Source organism: Alligator mississippiensis, chromosome 1 (genome assembly GCF_030867095.1).
Source record: "Alligator mississippiensis isolate rAllMis1 chromosome 1, rAllMis1, whole genome shotgun sequence".
Classification (NCBI taxonomy): Eukaryota; Metazoa; Chordata; order Crocodylia; family Alligatoridae; genus Alligator; species Alligator mississippiensis.
The window spans coordinates 470314243-470332253 of NC_081824.1; the positions used below are offsets into that span (position 1 = coordinate 470314243).

Genomic DNA, 18011 nt, shown 5'->3' on the forward strand with positions numbered 1-18011 from the left:
GCTGTGAGAAGGGACACAGGCCTGAGTCCATTGTGGCTTCCAGTGCAAGAGGCAGGGAAGGGTTGAGGGTTTCTTTGCAATCCAAAGCAAAAACCAGTCTAGCTTCTTCAGACCCGGCACACCCTTCAAAGTCAAGGTCACGCGCATACTACAGGGGCTTTTCCCCCCTGCTTGACTTTTGGAGTGACTAAGAAACCTGGGGAAAATCTTGGCTTTAAAAGTACCAGATCCCTACCCGCAAAAGGTTTGGCGGCGCAGTGTTACATGCATAAGGCTGTTGCTAATAAAAGACTCATGCCTTCCATTCAAAGACTGCGTAGATACTTCCTAATAATCCTGTTTGTAATGAGAAGCATAAGCTTGCCTGCGAAGGAATTGCAGCGTGTGTGTAATTTTCTCGTGTGCCTTTTCCATTGAATATAGGGGACTGGACTCCAGAGCCTGGGAGCCCCTTCCAGGCCGATGTTCCTATCTAGCTTTGAAACCATCCGTATAAAGGTATTTATGGCCTCTATCCAGATACCACCGGAGCAGCTCCCAGTATTTGTGTCCATGCTCACAACACCCCGCCCCACAGAAGGGGAATTCGGAGGCACGAAAAGGGTGGCTGTACACGATTAATTGAGTCTTCCTGAGTGGTAATTACTGTGCTCCAGCAGCCTCTCGCGTATTGGCATCCCCGCGCTTCCCAATGGTGGCAGGGCTTTTGAACTAAAAAGCTCATCGAACAAGCTTTAGTTCAAGCGCCCCCGCCACCATTTTTAAGCATGGTGATGCTGATACACAAGACGCTGTGCCATTTTAATTAATGTGGCTCTTGGAGCCCCTCTAATTAAAGCACTGCTCCCACCCCCGGAGCACTTGTAAAAGTGCCCAAAAGGGACTAGGTGTCTGAGTTAAGCCTGCAGTGCAGCTGGCATATGAACCCAAACCTCCTAAGCCCTAGGCTGGTATCCTAACTGCTGGGCCGTCTCCTCCCTCTGTGCTTAAATGGTTTAAAAATTGGCTGAAATAGAGGATGTATTTGTTATGAGCAAAAGGCTCTTAAAGGTATTAGCTGGGCTCCTGCAGATTCAGCTTTTGTTGTCACTGGCAAAACACACATCTCTTTCCCCCGATTTTTTCCCTCAAATAAGCATCCTCTAAAACCTGCTAATGCAGCTAATTGCTCTCAGGCAGTGTGCGCTGGACCGACAGGCTGGGGGAGCAGTCTGGAGGGCATCATTGGTATTCCACCGGGCCCCTGCCACGCTGCAGACCTCGCTCATTATTGAGGCTAATCGTGCTGCAGGAATTTTTGGGAGCCTGGAGCTTCCAGCTGTGCCGTTAGCAAAAATAACGGCCAGGATCGTATTCATTGTCTCCTCTGTGGAGGGTCTGCAGCTGCGCTCTGAGAGCTACAGGCGGTGAAGAGGCCCAGAGCGTAGCGCACTGCAAGAGTAGAAAGCGGAGCTGGTGGCTGCAGTGTTGCAGGGTATCTGGGACTTCCAGCTCGGGGAAAAGAAGTGAGGATCTCTGTGTGCATAGCATGCAGGGTGTGGGGAGGAGGCAAGCCCTTGTCGGCAGTACCAGGGTGAGCGGAGTGGGATATGCAAGCTAGCAGTGGTCCTAGACCAGGGAGATGGCCCATGGTAGTGACCTGACTTATAGGGCAGCCCTATAGGCAGCATTATATCCTGCCATGTTCCCCTTCCTCACGGAGGCTATGCTGAGCCTGTGCTCCCGTAGGGTTAGGAGGACAAGCCTGGCTTGCATTGCTGGAGAGGACACGGTTTGGATGAAAGAGAAGCCGTAGATTAGTCGGCATGTCCTTTGTAAAAACTCCCGGCCCTTTCAGTAAGAGCCGGGGTGGTCTCCGACCAGAGCTTGCCAATGCCTCCAGGGGGTGGCCAGGCTCTTCCAGTTGGATCCTGCATTCCCCGTTTCTCCTCTGCTGCCTTGTAGTTGCTTCGTGTCTTGGGTGGCAGCCGCGTCGGGCTCGGCATGTGGTCGTGCTGGAGTGAGGTAGGGCAGAGGGCAGGTGGGGTGGCAAGCGGGGGTTTTCTGCTGCGAGGATGGGGTAGTCTATTTGCAGAGCTCTTTTTGGGGAAGGTCTTCGAGAGATGGAAGAGAGCTGTCCTTATGCACGGCCAACACACTGGCATGCTCCACGGTGCTATTCCTCTTCTGGAGAGAGGCGACGACTTTCAGAGTTGCAGTCCCAGTGGGCCACGGCACTAGGAAAGAAGGTTTTGGGGATTACCTGCCCTGTCCTTCCTGCCGTCCCCTTTCTCCCCAGCCCCGTGACTTGGTTTGTGAAGCCTTCTGTGGGCATCTGCTCAGGGGAGGCCCCTGGTAGTCCATGAGTGCCAAGTCTCCACAATGCAGAGGCCGGAGAGCCTTATAAACCGGTGAGAGAAGATGCAGGACTCCTTAAACCTGCTGGCCTACTTCTCTCCTGCTTGACCTGCTTTCCTCTCTCACCTAGCAATCAGTTTGTGGTTTATAACTTGGGGCGTCTGTCTTACACTTGCTAAGCTCTTGGCCTCGCGGGTAGCCTGTTGCAATGGAAGGCTGTTTGTGGTTATCTTGGCCTCCCTACAACATGGTGCAATTTAACGGTTTACTCCTCGCTTTCAACGGTCACACTCCCGTCAAGACTATTGCCTCGACTCCGTTTCCTTCTGGTAGTCCCTATGCTAAGCACAGGCATTGATGCATGGGAGGGTAAGGGGGAAGACTATGCTTTAAAAAGGTGTCAAGAGATGCTTCCCCAGAAGCAGAGTCTTTGCAAGTCTATTGTGATGTAGCGGCTAGGAGAAAAGAAATCTTTGTGGTATGTAAAGCTATGGTGTTCTTATGATTGCAGTCCTCCTCTGCCTGTGCTGAAGTTAGCACAGACGTCTTCCACTGCCTGGCTGCATGATCAAATCCTGGAGCTGCTGGGAGTTTGCATGCAGTCTAGATCCAGGATTTGACTCTGTGGGAAATGGAAAAAAATTGGCCTACTCAATGCCAAAGCAGCTGTATTGCAGCGGGAAAAGTGAATTAGTTGGAACCTGCTGGTATGTCGGTACATGTCCTTGCAGGCTTTCTCCCTGTCAGATCCAAGAGTGCACGAAACCGCACATTGACTTCCCTCTAAATGCCTGTCTGTGTTGGGTTGCGGGCGAGGGAGGGAGATGAAGGAATTGCACAACTTGAATTAACTGGTGCTTGTATAAACGTTTAGATCATAAGTATGACAGTATTGGGAAGAGAAAAGTCGGAGCGAGCTTTCATTTAGCAGGCACCTCTCCCTTTAAGGGAATACAGTTTGCAGTTCTGCACACTCTCCTTTCCTTTTTTTAAGGGCAGTGAGGGATATTTCATCAGAGCAAAGGAAGCCACATAAGCTGGTAAAAGCAAACACACAGTCAGCCTTGCGGCTCTGCCAGGATTAACCCTACATGTCTGCACTGCAGTTCAGGTTTTGCAGGCGAAAGGGTGACTCCTTCTTAAATACTTCTGGCCTCCAGCTCTTCTGCTGGGCATTTGCTCTTACTATTTTTGTCATCAGGGCTTCCCCATAATCTATATACTAGTATAATGGAGCTGTCCTTGGAGCCAGGTTATTCTTTGTGGTGCATTGGTTAATAGTTACTTTTGTCAGAGCAATAAGTCTGCATCTGGAGCTGATGAAAGGGAATAACCGGAAGATCTGGGATAAGTCAGGAGCGAGTGTCAGCCTTCTTTCCCCCGGCTCAGGCCTCTGCGCACCCCAGCCCAGGCTCGCCGTATTGTCAAGCAGGGTTCATTTTTAAAGGAGAACGTTGCTCTTCATTCTTGTGGAGAAAGTCTGGAGACACGTCGCTATGAATGGCCTGATTGTCTGGTTCTCACAGCAGCCTGTATAGTTATGCGACTGGACGGGTGGTTGCAGTGCCGAGGAAAGCTATGGACACTAACCCCCTTCCTTGAAGACAAGGCTCCCCTCTTCACTTCCCCACCGATGAGTCTGACCCCCTCTTCACTTCCCCACCTCCTCTTGAAGACCCCCAGGGTAGGGGAGAGCACCACCTCCCTTGAGAGCCCATTCCAGACCTTGACCATCCTGCAAGCTGAGTCTTCTGCGTCGCACCGTTCCCCCAGCATCCTCCTCTTAGTTGGGACTGATACGGCAGCTGCTTCCAGTCCTGTAAGTAGGGCAGAGCCCCAGCAAGAAGGGCTGCATGGCGTGAATGAGCAGCTCCCTCTTTGGAGGACTTCCAGGACCACCCCATCTTCTCCGCAGTGTTCCCAGCCAGTAGAAAACACCAAGCTCAGGGTAGCTCTGAAATCCTGCCCTTCTCCGAAGGCCACACAATGGCACGTCCAGCCCTGGGGGATCGGGGCCCACAATCCTCCTGTGGGCAGGTCCCTCCTGTCCTCCATCCTTTCAGGGAAGGGACCGGGATGCTGGCACCGGAGCACACTTGACTATTGCATCCTGGTGGGTAAAAGTCAAGTGCTTGGCTGGGAAGGGAGACTCCATGCTCCTTCTGTGCCTTGCATTTGAGGCATTGCATAAAATGCAGACGCACTGTAGAGCAGGGTAAATTTGGGACGTTTACCACATCTGTCATGGGGAAAGCACTGACCGCTAGGCTGCAGAGTTGGGGATGTGCCCTCACCCTCTCGTGAATCTCCCATTGAGGCGGTAGCACTACCGAAAAGGGGTGGACAGTGCATCTTCAGGGCTCACTCTGATGGCTGTGAGGAGCTACAACCCAGGTCCCCTGCTTCCTGGATGAGTGCTCTAACCACTAGGCCATGATATGAGAGGTGTTTTCACCAGCTTTAAAAAGAAAATGGCTTTGCCTGTGTGTTGTGAGGCTTCCCATCCTGTCGAAGGTGGGTCTTGAGTGCCTACTGGAGTGGTCCCTAAGGGGACGTTAGCCAGAACCACATCTAATTTTGGGTTCTCAGGCTTAGGCTGGAGTTAGGTGCCCACATGGTGCATGCATGTGTGCATGCATATTTGTGCGTGTGTAGCCTTGGGCAGAACCGAGGTGCCGTGTCCTGCTGTAGACACCAGCGCCCTTTCTTGGAGGTCGCCAGAAGCCCCTCAAAGCTTGCTCTGAAGGATTTTTTCCAACTATTTGAGTTGGTCTAATAAAATAATAATAATATTTGAGTTGGTGTAATAACAGGTATCGGGTTTACCCAAGGAAGCTTGTCTACCTATGTCCTTAGACCAACACGGCGACAACCTACACCCCTCAAAGAGTGCGGCAGAGCTGGGTCTTCCAGATCCTAAGCGCATGACCCGCTCTCCTTCCTCGTGACTTCAGTAGCAACCGACACCGGCTGAAGAGCATCCTATAATTTTCCTTAAATCCCTCTCCTTCCCTTAACAAAACAGCTGTGTGCACAGTGTAGGATAAGCAGCCTCTTGAAGTTGGTGCCTCGCATGTCACCTGCTGATTCTCCTTGGATACCCTGGGCTTCCTTACGCCATCAGGTTCATTGCTCGTTAACAACTCCCTCTTTAGCCGCAAGGGTCCCGACTGAAGGCGAAATGGGTATTTTCACATCTGTTACTGCATCTCATTAAAGCAGAACGTCATTGCAACCCTAATTTTCTCCGATTCCTGGAAATGCATCTCAGCCTCTGTGGTTCCTTCTTATTTCTCCAAGGAAGCCGGGACGCTCGGCAGAGGACTTCATAGGTATTTGGAGAATGATTTCCATTTCTAGCCGTGTCCTTAGACTATTACCACTAAACATAAAGGACTCCTAATGGTTGGGTCTCAAGTGCTCACGCCTGGTCCTAGCGCAGTGATTAGTGTTAGACAGCAGACACCATCCCAAATTACCTGTCAGGAAGCAGAGAGAGAGAGAGGAGGGACCTGTGCAATTGCAGTGCAGCTTAGCAAGAAGACGCTTTACCCAGATAAAGCCGCTTTCGATGGCTGCTCGCATGCAAAGTGACTGTTACAAAGAGTCCTGAAAGAAGGATCGATTAAAAGCACCACCCTTTGCTAGCAGGATGGGCCAGATCACTCGTCTTGCTATCAGCGGTGCAAAGCCAGAGGTAACCCCACTGACCTCAGTGGGATGGTGCTGCTTTTTGCTTTCCCATCAATATGGGCAAGTACAGAACCAGGCCTAAAATGTCAGGTGGTTTCCCCGCACCCCTAAAAGTCTCTTCCCCGCACCCCTAAAAGTCTCTTCCTTACCAGTTGGAGCCATGTGCCAGATGCTCCAAGTGTCCGTGCCTTTCAAAGAGTTGCCTTTAACTCCCCCCGTGCGTCAACCTCCTGTTCTATCTTTTGCAAACGCCCCTCGGAGGATCCGGCTGCACTTTTATGCTGATCCACCTGGATCTTTCTTTTTAAGGAAGACCTATCATAACTCGGCATGAAGCAATACAGAGCAGGAGGGGGAATCTCGACTGCCCCTTCCCTTGAACTGATTACAAGAGGGGAAAAAAATCCCTCTCCTGAGTCCTGAGTTGCATCAACATTTCTGCAAAGGGAGTTTTTTTCAGGAGAGACAGATGCAAAGTTTCTTTTATCTTCAAAGATTTTTTTTTAAAGAGCTTAACAGTCTCTGCATTTAAGCTGGTTTCAGCCAGTTTTTTTGCTCTCTGTTTGCACTTGAGTATGAAACCTGGAGAGTTGGCTTTGGAAGCTGAATTGATGCTTCAGCGAAAAAACTCAAATCTTCAATCGCCCCCAGTGAGGAAAACAATGCTGGACAGTAATCACAGGTGTAGAGCCTGATTAAATGCAGGCAGGCTTATCCGGAGCACAGAAAGCCCAGGTGTGCACAGACCTTGGCAATCAAGGGGGATGTTTTCCAGAGACCGAGACAAGCTTGAAAGTGCTGCTGTTGTGAGAAAAGTGACTCTGGTAAAATAGTGTCGCGGGGGTTCCTGATAGATCTGCTCAAGCTGCCGTGTCTATTTAAAAATAGAAATCGCTAATGCTCTCTTCTTCCCAGCCCATAGGATTTTATTCCCTCTGATGTCCATTTGCAACTTGCTTAGCTTTCAAGGCATTTTCTTTCCAGCTTGCTGCCTGGGCACATCTGATATTTTGGCCTTTTACCTTTTCTTCTGGGTACGAAGGCTGTGCATTTACTTAATGGGGACAACAGATAAAGCAGAGGAGAATCTGGGTTTCTGCTTCTGATAGAAGTATCATGCTAGCACAAAGTTTCCGTATCCCTGCTAGAAAAAAACAGCCAGGCCTGGAAACTAGTGGCAAAGATCCCAAGTAAGCCTTTTATTTTATTTTTTTCCTTTTAAAGGTCATTGAGGTTAGAAAGTCCACCACCCTGTGATTTAAGCGACAAAATTGGGAAGTCCTAAACCATGCAGCGACTTGACACAGCGCTTCAGCCAGAGCTGCCACGGTTTGTAGAAAACCGGACTAGTCTGGGCTTCTGTCACGTGGGACACTTAGGATGGAGCAACCATACTTAAAACGCAAGGGTCCGTGCATTCAAGCAGTAAAACGCGTGCCAAGTGACATTGTAACTTAGCAAATCATCATTGTAACTTAGCTGGGGTCATCTAGACCCAGCACTCTTTCCTGCTTATGCAGGGGGTCGGACTCGATGATCTATTGAGGTCCCTTCCGACCCTAACATCTATGAATCAAAGGTAGGACTTTCTATCAAAGGATTGTAGACAATGAGGGTTGGAAGGGACCCCAGGGCTAAGTACAGATATTCAAAAAGCCTGAGGCTGAATTGATTCAAACTTTGCAGAGGGGAGCGTGGCCAGACCCCGGCCCCCGGCTGGCACCAGAGGGTCGAGCAGCGAGAGCAGGGGCATGGCCAGACCCCAGGGCTAAGGCAAAGGGGGGACGGAGGGGACCCCCCCCTTCACGCTGCCACCCCCACTCCTGCCACCCCAGCAGTGAGGGGGGCACTGCACAGCAGGGTTTCCCAACCCCTTTGCCACCAGCCGGAGCAGTGATAATGCCCCAGCTAGGGAGGGCAGGGGTGGGACAAACCCTGCTGCGCTGGAGCAGACGGCACAGCCCAGAACTGCAAAGCACCCTGGGATGCTGGGGGACTGTGACTTAACTTAAACCAGGAAGGAGTCTGGGACAGAAGTTCCATAAACCGCTTTGACCTAAATCCGTTACATCTGATAATGCATTCGACCAGGTTTATCTTAAACCAGTTTCAGCTATTTTGAAAGCAGCTTATGTGCACTGAATTTTGTGTTCTGTTACAGGTTTAAACCGGTTTCTGATCACTTAAACCAGTTTATGTGTAACTTCTGTCCCTAGCCCAGGAGGTGACATCTAGTCCAGCCCTCTGCTCAAAGCAGGACCATCCCGAGTTAGATCATCCCAGCCAAGGATTTGTCTAGCCAGATCTTAAACACCTCCAAAGATGGAAATTCCCCATCCTCTTTGGGTAACCTGTTCCAGTGCTTCGCTACTACCCTCCTTGTGAGAGAGTTTGCTCCTAGTATCCAACCTCAACTTCCCTTGCTGCAACTTGAGACCATTGCGCCTTGTTCTGTATAAGGCAGGGGTGGGCAAAATGTGGCCTGCGGGCCAGATGCGGCCCACCAGGTCATTCTATCCGGCCCGCGGGGCCCCTAAAAAATTTAGAAAATTAATATTTATCTGCCCCTAGCTGCCTGTCATGCAGCCCTTGATGTCTTGCCAAAACTCAGTAAGCAGCCCTCCACCCGAAATACTTGCCCGCCTCTGTAAGGAGTATCGCCAGATGATGTTAAGTAGCATGTCTTCAGCTATTGTTGGACCAGTCCACAGAGATAACATAAGCAATTTGTGGTCCTCAGCCATCCAGGGACCCCTCTGCTGCACCAAGCCTCTGTTGTTGGTCTCATCCCTGGCTCAAAGCAGGGCCAGTTCGAGACTCCTGTGCCGTGCTGGGATGGACAATCAGCGAGCTGCGCGTGTAAGAGACTGTAGTAAGCATTACCATGCAGCTGCTCAGACCATGCTCTAACTTTTACTACAGCACGGTATCGCTTACTGTGGTCTGAATTAAATGCATGTTAAGTGTCCCGTACCGCAAGCCTCTTTCCATGTAGCCCCCGGAGGAAGTGAGCTTGTCACAGGTTGCACCAGATTAGAAGAACTGAAGATTACATGCGGTGCCATTGGCACAGGCATGACATTGGTCTGATGGGCATGGCATGAATGAGAGATCCTGCTCCGTTCACTGTTATCTTTCCTTGGTCTTCAGCATGCTTTAAGACTGCTGTAGTGGAGAGAGCGGGGAAAGTGCAGCCAGGGGAAGTTTCCAGCTTGAAGGTGGTCACGGATAGCAGAAATGTCGTGGCCCTTCATAGGGCAGTGGTGACGATCGCAGCCGCAGACTTGGTCTCTTTCTCATGCACTTTTCTCTGTGGCAGATGAACATGTAATGGCAATGCTGCCCTGCACCACCCCGAATCCCAGCGGACGGTGGTGCCGTTATGTCTGCCAGCTCGTGGGGAAAGCAAGGAGAGAAGCCTCGATTACAGGCTGCTGAACTCTGCGGTAGCCTAAAATAGTCTTTTTTCTGTTTCCTGGCTTGCTTGCTTGCAGTGTGGCTTTGCAGTAATGCCAAAGGCAATCGGGGAGGGGGAAACGCCGACTAGATATTCCTTATCTGACACGTGGCTTTAAAATCTGTGTAGCTAAAAGCCCATTTCAAGTGCAGGCTCTGATCCAGAGGTACCCAGAGAGATCTTGTTGAATACCCTGGGGCAAAGCTAAGCATGGCATAGGGCATCACGTGGCAGGAGCGTGATGTGCATGGCCCAGCCCAGACAAAATGTACATCTCTATCCATTGTTTTGCTCTTGGGTTTTTTGTTTGTTTTTTTGTGGGGGGGTTTAATTACGTACCTGCAGAAGCCTCCTGGACAGCCATTGTCTTTGTTTGTACTGGGGGAGATTATGATAGAAGAACAGGGCTGGCAGGGCCCTTGGGAGGCCAGCTAGTCCAGCCCTCACTTAGGGCATGGTCATCCCTGTCCAAACCATCAATGAGAAGACCTCAATGAGCAGGGCTTGTTTCCAACAGGGTCCCTCAGGGATTGGTTCTTGGCCCTATAAGAGTCAACATGTTTTTCAGTTCCCTGGGCTGCAATAAAATAATTGTTGCAATTTTTTTTTTTAAGGACACAAAGATTACACAAAGGGAAGGATGCTAAGTGATCTTCATTTGGCCTAGTTAAACAAAGTCCAGAAAACAGGTTTAATACACCCCAGGAAATGCACCTGGGAATTGTGTGTGCAGGCCACGCTTATGGGATGCAACACTGTCTGCAAAAGCAGTGGCCTGGAGAACATCTTTGGAGTCATCTTAGGTGACAAGTCCTTAGGGCAGTACTATGGCAAAAAGAGCCATCAAATGATCCTGAGATGCATAAAGCAAGGAATGCCCAGGGGAGGTGGGTAAGCGATTTTGCCACTGATAAGGCTTTGACTACAGTGCCCTGGCCCAGTCCGGTGCCCATGCTTCAAGAAGGATGCGAAAATAGTAGCACGAGCTCCAAGGAGGGCAACGGAAATGTTTTGAGGACTGGAAAGCAAATTGGGGATGCAAGACTGAAATAATTCAGCTCAGCTGCTCAGAAGGCTGCGGGGTGACTGGGTTGCTCGGTGTGGATACTTGCATGCGGAAAAGCAAATCTGAATGGCGGGGACAGGACTTTGCCTTGCTGGCCAAGACACGGCGAGACCTAATGGCTGGAAATGAAAGCAAGAGGGATTCAAAAGGCAGTTTTCTAGCAGTGATTGTTAGTTAAGCACTGAAACAACATAGCGATGGAGATGGTCCCTAAGCCCATCAGAGTACATATCTTAAGAGATGCTTTAATCAAGCTTTTGGGGAGCAATTCTTCAGATGGCATGGGGTTGAAGCTGGGCTGGATGGTTATGTCGGCCCCTTCTTACCTTGTGAGCTGTGGATCCGCACACCTCAGTTTCCAGCCACCTTGCATGAGACGTGGAGGTAGCATTGTCCTAAATATGCTTGAGGGACTTGTTCACCATATAAGTATCAAGCAGAAGGTAGGGCACATAGAGACTCTGTAGCTTTGGGCCTGGAGAAGAAACAGTGGGAGTTCAAGGTTGACCTTGTCCCCGCCTTGCTGGGCATAGGGACCTCTCAGGTACACGAGGCTTTATCTTAATGCTGAGGGTAGCTGTGGTTCCTTGGGACATAGCACTTATTATAAGCATGGTTGTATGGTCTTACTACAGACCTGCAAGCATTGAGAAGAATTAAACCTCTTGCTTCAGGGCCTCAGCAGCCAGCTGCAGTGGTCAAGAAGGAAGCCATCATGATGTACAGTATGATGTATTTTGGGGGTTTTTCACCTTCTAAAGCGTCAGAAGTTTTCCACTGCCCTAGATGGTCCACCGCATGGGGTGGAGCAGTACTCTGAGCTGATCGAAGGGATGGTTTAAGGGCCTGGAGCCGGCAGCCTCCAGGTGCCTGATTGCGGCAGCCATTTTAGGCTTATATAAACCAGGCAGTTTGGCTGCAGGAGGGCAGGCAGCAACATCGCCTGGCCTTAGGGTTGTTGTAAACAACCTGGAGGTAAGGGAGAGCTGCAAGGGGTTGGTTAGGAGGCTCCTGGTCCTGACCTGGAACTGCACCCTGCCGGGAGTGGGTGGTCTGGTGGGGCTCTCAGTGGCGCGGGAGCCCCCAGGAAATGCCAGGCCAGTGATCACCCCAGTGAAAGGCGGGTCGGGGCGCCTTAACCCCTAGCTCCCACCAGCACTAGGTGGGTGACCCATGTGTTTGTTGAGGGCCGAGAGGGCCAGTGTTGTGAAGGGCCCAGAGAGGGCGGACCCCAAGAGTGGGAGTAAGGTGGGCTAGGTGCTGCGGTTGCTCCTAGGAGGAAGGGAGTAGTGGCACGGTGAGGCCCGAGGATGAGAGAGAGGGGCTAGAGACCCAGCCCGAAGGGGATAGTACCCTCGACTGGCCCATGCCGGGGCCAGGACCAGAGAGGGTCAAAAGGGCCGGGGGCCCACCGCAAGGGTCGCCCAAGAGCCGGGGGCCTGGGGTCCCGACTGGCCTGGAGGTGGGCCAGGGCCAGGTAGCCGAAGGTCCCGGGGGGACCACACCCGAGAGGGGAAGATAGCTTCGGAGGGGCAAGGTAGCCCGGATGACGGCGGAGTGGCCGCCTGATGGGAAGGATCAGAGAGGGGTCGTATTAGGACGATTCTGGGGCCCAGTTTGGGGCCGGTGATTATAGTAACACCTTGATGCCATCTGCGAGGCTTGGGCTGCGGTATTAGGGGAGGTCGGAGCCGCAGAGCACCCCTGGGCATCGGGGCAGTCGAAGGGCAGCCTCCCGCTTAGTTAACAACTTAATTGAACTAGTTATCATCAAAGGCGTGGCAGGCGAGATAAGCGGGCGGTTGCCCAGAGACAGGTGGGCGGGCCATGAAGAGTTCAGCCCTGAGTAGGCCTGCTGTCACGGTGACAGGCGGGCGGGCCACAGAGTTCAGCCCCGGGAGGCCCCCTGTCACATTCCCCTCTATTCCTCTCCATTCGGCACTGGGGAGGCCACATCTGGAGTCCTGTGTCCAGTTGTGGACCCCCCACTACAGAAAGGATGTGGACAAGATGGAGAGAGTCCAGCGGAGGGCAATGAAAATGGTTTGGGGGCTGGAGGACATGACTTGTGGGGGACCTGGGCTTATTTAGTCTTTGGAAGAGAAGACTGAGAGGGGATTTAATAGCAGCCTTCAAGTCTCTGAAGGGAGTTTTCAAAGAGTCTGGAGCGGGGCTATTCTTAGTGGTGGCAGATGACAGGACAAGGAGCCATGGTCTCAAGTTGCAGCTAGGGAGGTTTAGGTTGGATACTAGGAAAAACTTTCTCGCAAGGAGCATTGTAAAGCACTAGAACAGGTTATCTAGAGACGTTGAGGAGTCTTCATCCTTCGAGGCTTCACACAGCCTTGGCTGGGATGATGTAGTTGGGGCTGGTCATGCTTGAAGCAGGGGGTCAGACTAGATGTGACTCCCTGAGGTCCCTTCCCACCCTCATTTTCTGCGCCTCTATGGCTTTTAGAGCTGCTTGACTGATGTGCCTTGCTCAGAGTCCCCAGGTGAGGTTGGCAGGGACCTTACATTTTTTTTCGCCTTCCTTGGCCGCTGGAGGAGCGACTTGCCTACTGCAGTGATGCTCAGTCGTGGTTGGCTTTGGGGTCGTGTGAGCCATCCGTCTTACCGTGTTACCACCTACCCCCAATGTAGATCTTTGCTGGTATCTTTTCTTGCAGTTTGTCCTGTTGGTTTTGTTTGCTGCTTTTGACAACTTATTCTTTGTCTCACGACCATTTTAAATGTTGGTCCTGTTTTCCTAGGTACCCTTGACTCCCCTCCCTCCCGGGCATCATCTGTAGTTTCTGTGCATTGTGCACACCGTCAGTGAAAATACTGGTGCAGAACAGGCCTCTGTGAGACCCCAGTAAAAGTATCCTCCCACCTGAACAGCAAACCCTTGATAACTTCAGTGCAACGGGTGCACAAGTTGTTGAAAATCCTCAGTCTGTCAGTGATTTCATTGATACCTAGTTTGTTCGTGAGCATGGCACGTGAGACGGCATGGAGAACCTTACTGAGGTCAAAAGATGTCACGTCTGCCGCTTCCCTCTTATCTGCAAACCCTATCAAAGGAGGAAATTAGATTGGTTTGGTGTGATTTACTCCTGGTGGTTTCTTATCGGCTGTTATTCTCCAGGTGATTATACATGGATTGTTTGTTCATTTGTTCGAGCGTCTTTCCAATTACCAAAGACATGGCCTTAACTTGCCATGTCCTCCTTTAACACATGAAAGACCTGTGCTATGTTTACCCTTCTCCAGTCCTTCCGGACTGCCCCCGTTCTTCAGAAATTCTTGAAGATAATTGCTGATGATTTAGAGATTGCTTCGGCTAGCTTTCTTAATACTCCAGGGTGAATTTCAACAGCCCCTGCCAGCTTGAATGCATCCAGCGTATCTGGATGTTCTTTCCTTCTTTCCGCCTACACTGCTATCCCCTTGTAGAAGTTAATTGCATTAACTATCTGGTCACAATTAACCTTTTTGGTGAAGACTGAAGCAGAAGAGACCTCAAATACATCCATCTTCTGCATGCCGCATGCTGTCCTGTTCCCTGTCCCCGTTAAGCAATAGACCTAAGCTTTATCTTCCTTTTCCAATGTATTTATAGGCCCTTATTTGTTGCTTTTTTTATGTCCCTGGCAAGTTTCAACTCATTTTATGCCTTAACCTTTCTGATATTTATCGCTACCTGCTCACACTATTCCTTTTAGTCCTGTCTTTGTTTCCAGTCTTTGTACTTTTTAGGTCACATAAAAAGCTCCCGCTTTATCCACGTTGGTCTCTTACTGTATGCTCCCTATCTTGCCCTCTCTGTCGGAATAGTTTCTCTCTTAATGCCATCTCTTTCAGTAATTGCCAGCACTTCTGCACTTCCCCCCTCCCTCTATTTTCCCTCTTCTTTTTTTTTTTTCCTTAAGTTTGGTGAAGTCTCTTTAATTTTTTTTAATCTGTCATCCTTAGTCTGTTGCTGTCAGTCCTTTGGCTCATGAGCTCCACCACTTCCTAGCACGGGCCAGATGACATGCAACAGAAGTCAGACCAGATGATCTAACATCCCCTTTCTTCATTTTTTCATAGACTCTAAGGCCAGAGGGGAAGTGGTTCACCCAAGTTCGCGCAGCAGAGCAGTGTCAGAGCCAGCCACCGAACTCGGGGATCATTCGAGTTCTGGCCCCGCGCCCCCAGTACTGGACTACGCTGCATCTAAGGTAAATGGCAGCTGCACGGTGACCGTGCAAAACCATCCCTGTGCTCGTGGAGGTCAAGATGAGATGAAAAACAGGAGTCTATAGGCAATCTAATGCATGTTTGGGCTCCAGAACCAAGAGACCCAACTCGGTCCTAACAGCTGATCACCCAGCTGCTTCCCCTGGACTAAATCTGGGAATTTACTCTAGACTGTGCATGGGTGCGGAGGCCAATATTTGTCCGAGGTGCTCTCTTTACAGCGGGGGGAAGCAAAAGTAAACAGAGGCAAGTGTGGAGCAATATCATGCTCGCCTCAAATAATTTTTGTTGCCCTCCTTGGAGCTTGTGCTACCATTTCCACATCCTGCTTGAAGCATGGGCACCAGACTGAGCCAGGGCACTGTAGTCAAAGCCTTATCAGTGGCAAAATTGCTTATCCACCTCCCCTGGGCATTCCTTGCTTTATGCACCTCAAGATCATTTGATGGCTCTTTTTGCCATAGTATTGCCCTAAAGACTTGTGCAGGAGCCGTCGCCTATGATGACTCCAAAGATGCTCTCCAGGTCACTGCTTTTGCAGACAGTGTCGCATCCCATAAGCATGGCCTGTGGGCACGATTCCCAGGTGCATTCCCTGGGGTGTATTAAAAGAGTTTCCTGGACTCCAACCTTTTAACCAGGCAAAATGGAGATGGCTGAACATCCTTCCTCTCATGTCAACTTTGTGTCCTTAAAAACAAAAAATACCAACAACTATTTTGTTGCAGCCCAGAGAATTGAAAAATACATTGAATCTTGTAGGGCCAAGAACCAATCCCTGGGTGAGCCTGTTGGAAATGAGCCCTACCTATTGAGGTCTTCTCCATTAACACGCAAAAGGGTTTGACTTGCATGGGTTTCCTGGCGCATTCTGAAAATACTGTCGGCATACAGACGAGCAAGCGGCATTTCACCCCTCACGAACATTTCCTGTTGGATAGCCTTGCCCTTCACTCTGGAAGGATAACTTTGTTACTACGGGATCGCTTTGGCTCCCTGCCTTTATCAACAGAGCAGCTTGTAGGCAGGAGGCCAAAGGCAATTTGATGTGGTTTCTAACATACGCCATACACAAATGAACTAGAAATGCCTGTGGCATATTCCCTCCGCTCCTTAGAAATGTGCTGCAGACCGTGCCATCCCAAGATAAGAACAATGCACCTGGCTCTCTTTTATTCTTTGGCTAAATGACGACATAAATGTCTTTCCTTGGCCTGAAAGACAACCGTCTTATTTGTTCTAATTTTTATTGAAGCAGTTGGCAAACGAGATTGTTATCCCTCTAAAGATTTCATGTGGTTCGCTCAGAGAATTCGCACCTTGTAATAGTTAAACTGCATCCTGTTTACAAGGCAATTAAGAAGCCCAATAAGAGCAAATGCACAACAGCACCGATATAGGTTATTGCTCCCTCAGCTAGGGAGAGACGATAACTTGCATAAATAGCTCAGCTAGTCTTGAGGGTCTCTGTTGTGCACTCCATGTTATCAGCATCAAGCAAGTGCCAGCTCCCTCCTGGAAGGCTTGAAGCAGTCACAAGTCATTGGTACTGGAACAGAAACCCCTATTGGGTTGTCTTCTCTGCTTACTCCTGCCGGGTTTTTTTTTTAATGAAGTAGGGCAGGAAGGGAATTTGCAGATGCAGGCTGCTGAAGGCATTGAACTAACAAAAACTAGCACCAGGCCTGATTTTTTTTTTCTGCACACCGGTGTCATTCCAATAGAGCTGCTCCCAACTTCCTCCTGTGTGAGAGCAGAGTCACCGGCTGATTCTTGTCCCTAAGTTTTAGGATCATGGGAAAGTAGGGCGCATAGGGACCTCAGTAGGTCATATGGTCCAGGTAGGATCATCCTGTCATGACTAAACTATCCAGCCAAGTGCCTGTCCCACCTCTTGAAAACTTCCAGGGATGCAGATTACACAACTTCTCTAAAAGTCAAAAGAAATCACCTCTTTCATGAGTTTCGATTCATTTTGCCTCTGGACCAATACGGCGACAACCTGGATACCTGACAACTTGTCCCAGGGCTTGAGCACCCTCAGAGTCAGAAAGTCCCTCCTAATCTCCAACCTTAATTTCCCCAGCTGCATCTTGAGGCTATTGCTCCTAGACCTTTCCTCTAAGGTTACAATGAAAACTAGTTTTGTCATGGATTTCAGTAGATCTAGGATTTTACCCATATGGCTTAAAAACTGCATTGGGCAAATGGATCAAGGAGATTGCCCCAGCTCGCTTTCCACATCGGTGGCAGCTGAATGAGTCTTCGGAAGAAGAGAAGAGAAAATGTAGCAGTTAGCCAGCTTTTCTCGCTTGAAGAATAAAGCCGGAACAGCTGGTGAGCTGAGCTGTGAGAGAGGTCTTGAGTATAGTAAATGGGTGCAATGTCTGGAGGTGTCTCATAGGCAGGGTTTAACACTTCAAGAGCCTCCTTCCTGCAGCAGGCGGCTTTCGGTAGTAGAGAATCGCAGTATGTCCATACACGCATGTCTCGGTCCAGGGAACAATCCTGTTCTCCTAAATGTATGAGCTCATGCTAAATGTATGAGCGGCTGAAGCTGGAATGTACCTGGCAAGAGCTACAGTAATGCATAACATGAGACCAGAGGGGGGAACGGCTCCTTTTGCCTTGAGGTCATAGAGAAAGTCCAATTTGCTGCTCGTTCCTAGCTGAAAGTGGCAGCCCCCCTCCCCTTCCCCCTCATCCTCCCCGGTATCTCTCAGCAAATATTTAGTAGCTCTGTGCCCCAAGATCTCATCTTCCTCAAATGTGCTGGATTTCTGTTGGAGCAGACTGCCTGATGAAGGGGGTTCATGCCCAAAAGTTTGCAATTAAAGACTTTTTTTTTTTTTGCAAAAATCTTGTGGGTCTAATAAAAGATATCATCTCTGCTACGAGTCCTGATTGCCTATTGGAGCAGACTGCACTTTCTTCGACCACTTAAATTGCCAACTGTATAGGATCAGGCTGTGGGGTTTGTGTACTGGTTTCATATCGTGCTGAGTCCTGGCTGCTGCCTTAAACTCCTGGGAATGACCATGTTGCGGGGTTTTTGGTTGTAGCCATGTTGGTCTAAGGACATAGGGCGGCCAGGTTCATCACTTAGACATGACATCTTTTATTAGACCAACTGAGTAATTGGAAAAAAGTTCTTTGCGGGGCCAGAACTCGAATGATCCCCGAGTTCGGTGGCTGTCTCTGACACTGCTCTGGTGTGCAACCTTGGGTGAATCA

The 18011-nt window shown here is 50.0% G+C and overlaps 1 protein-coding gene across 4 annotated transcripts in view; it reads left to right on the top strand.

The window, feature by feature from the left end:
• The window catches only part of TSKU (tsukushi, small leucine rich proteoglycan), a 28335-nt gene that overhangs the window by 3901 nt on the left and 6423 nt on the right, over window positions 1–18011 (top strand). For 3 of the 4 annotated variants that reach the window (XM_014601499.3, XM_014601503.3, XM_014601502.3), the window contains exon 2: window positions 14628–14758. The gene's annotated coding sequence lies outside the window, so the exon portion shown is untranslated. Of the gene's footprint in view, window positions 1–12268; window positions 13684–14627; window positions 14759–18011 lie in introns of those variants that run through there. The other variant, XM_014601501.3, reaches the window with a different exon arrangement.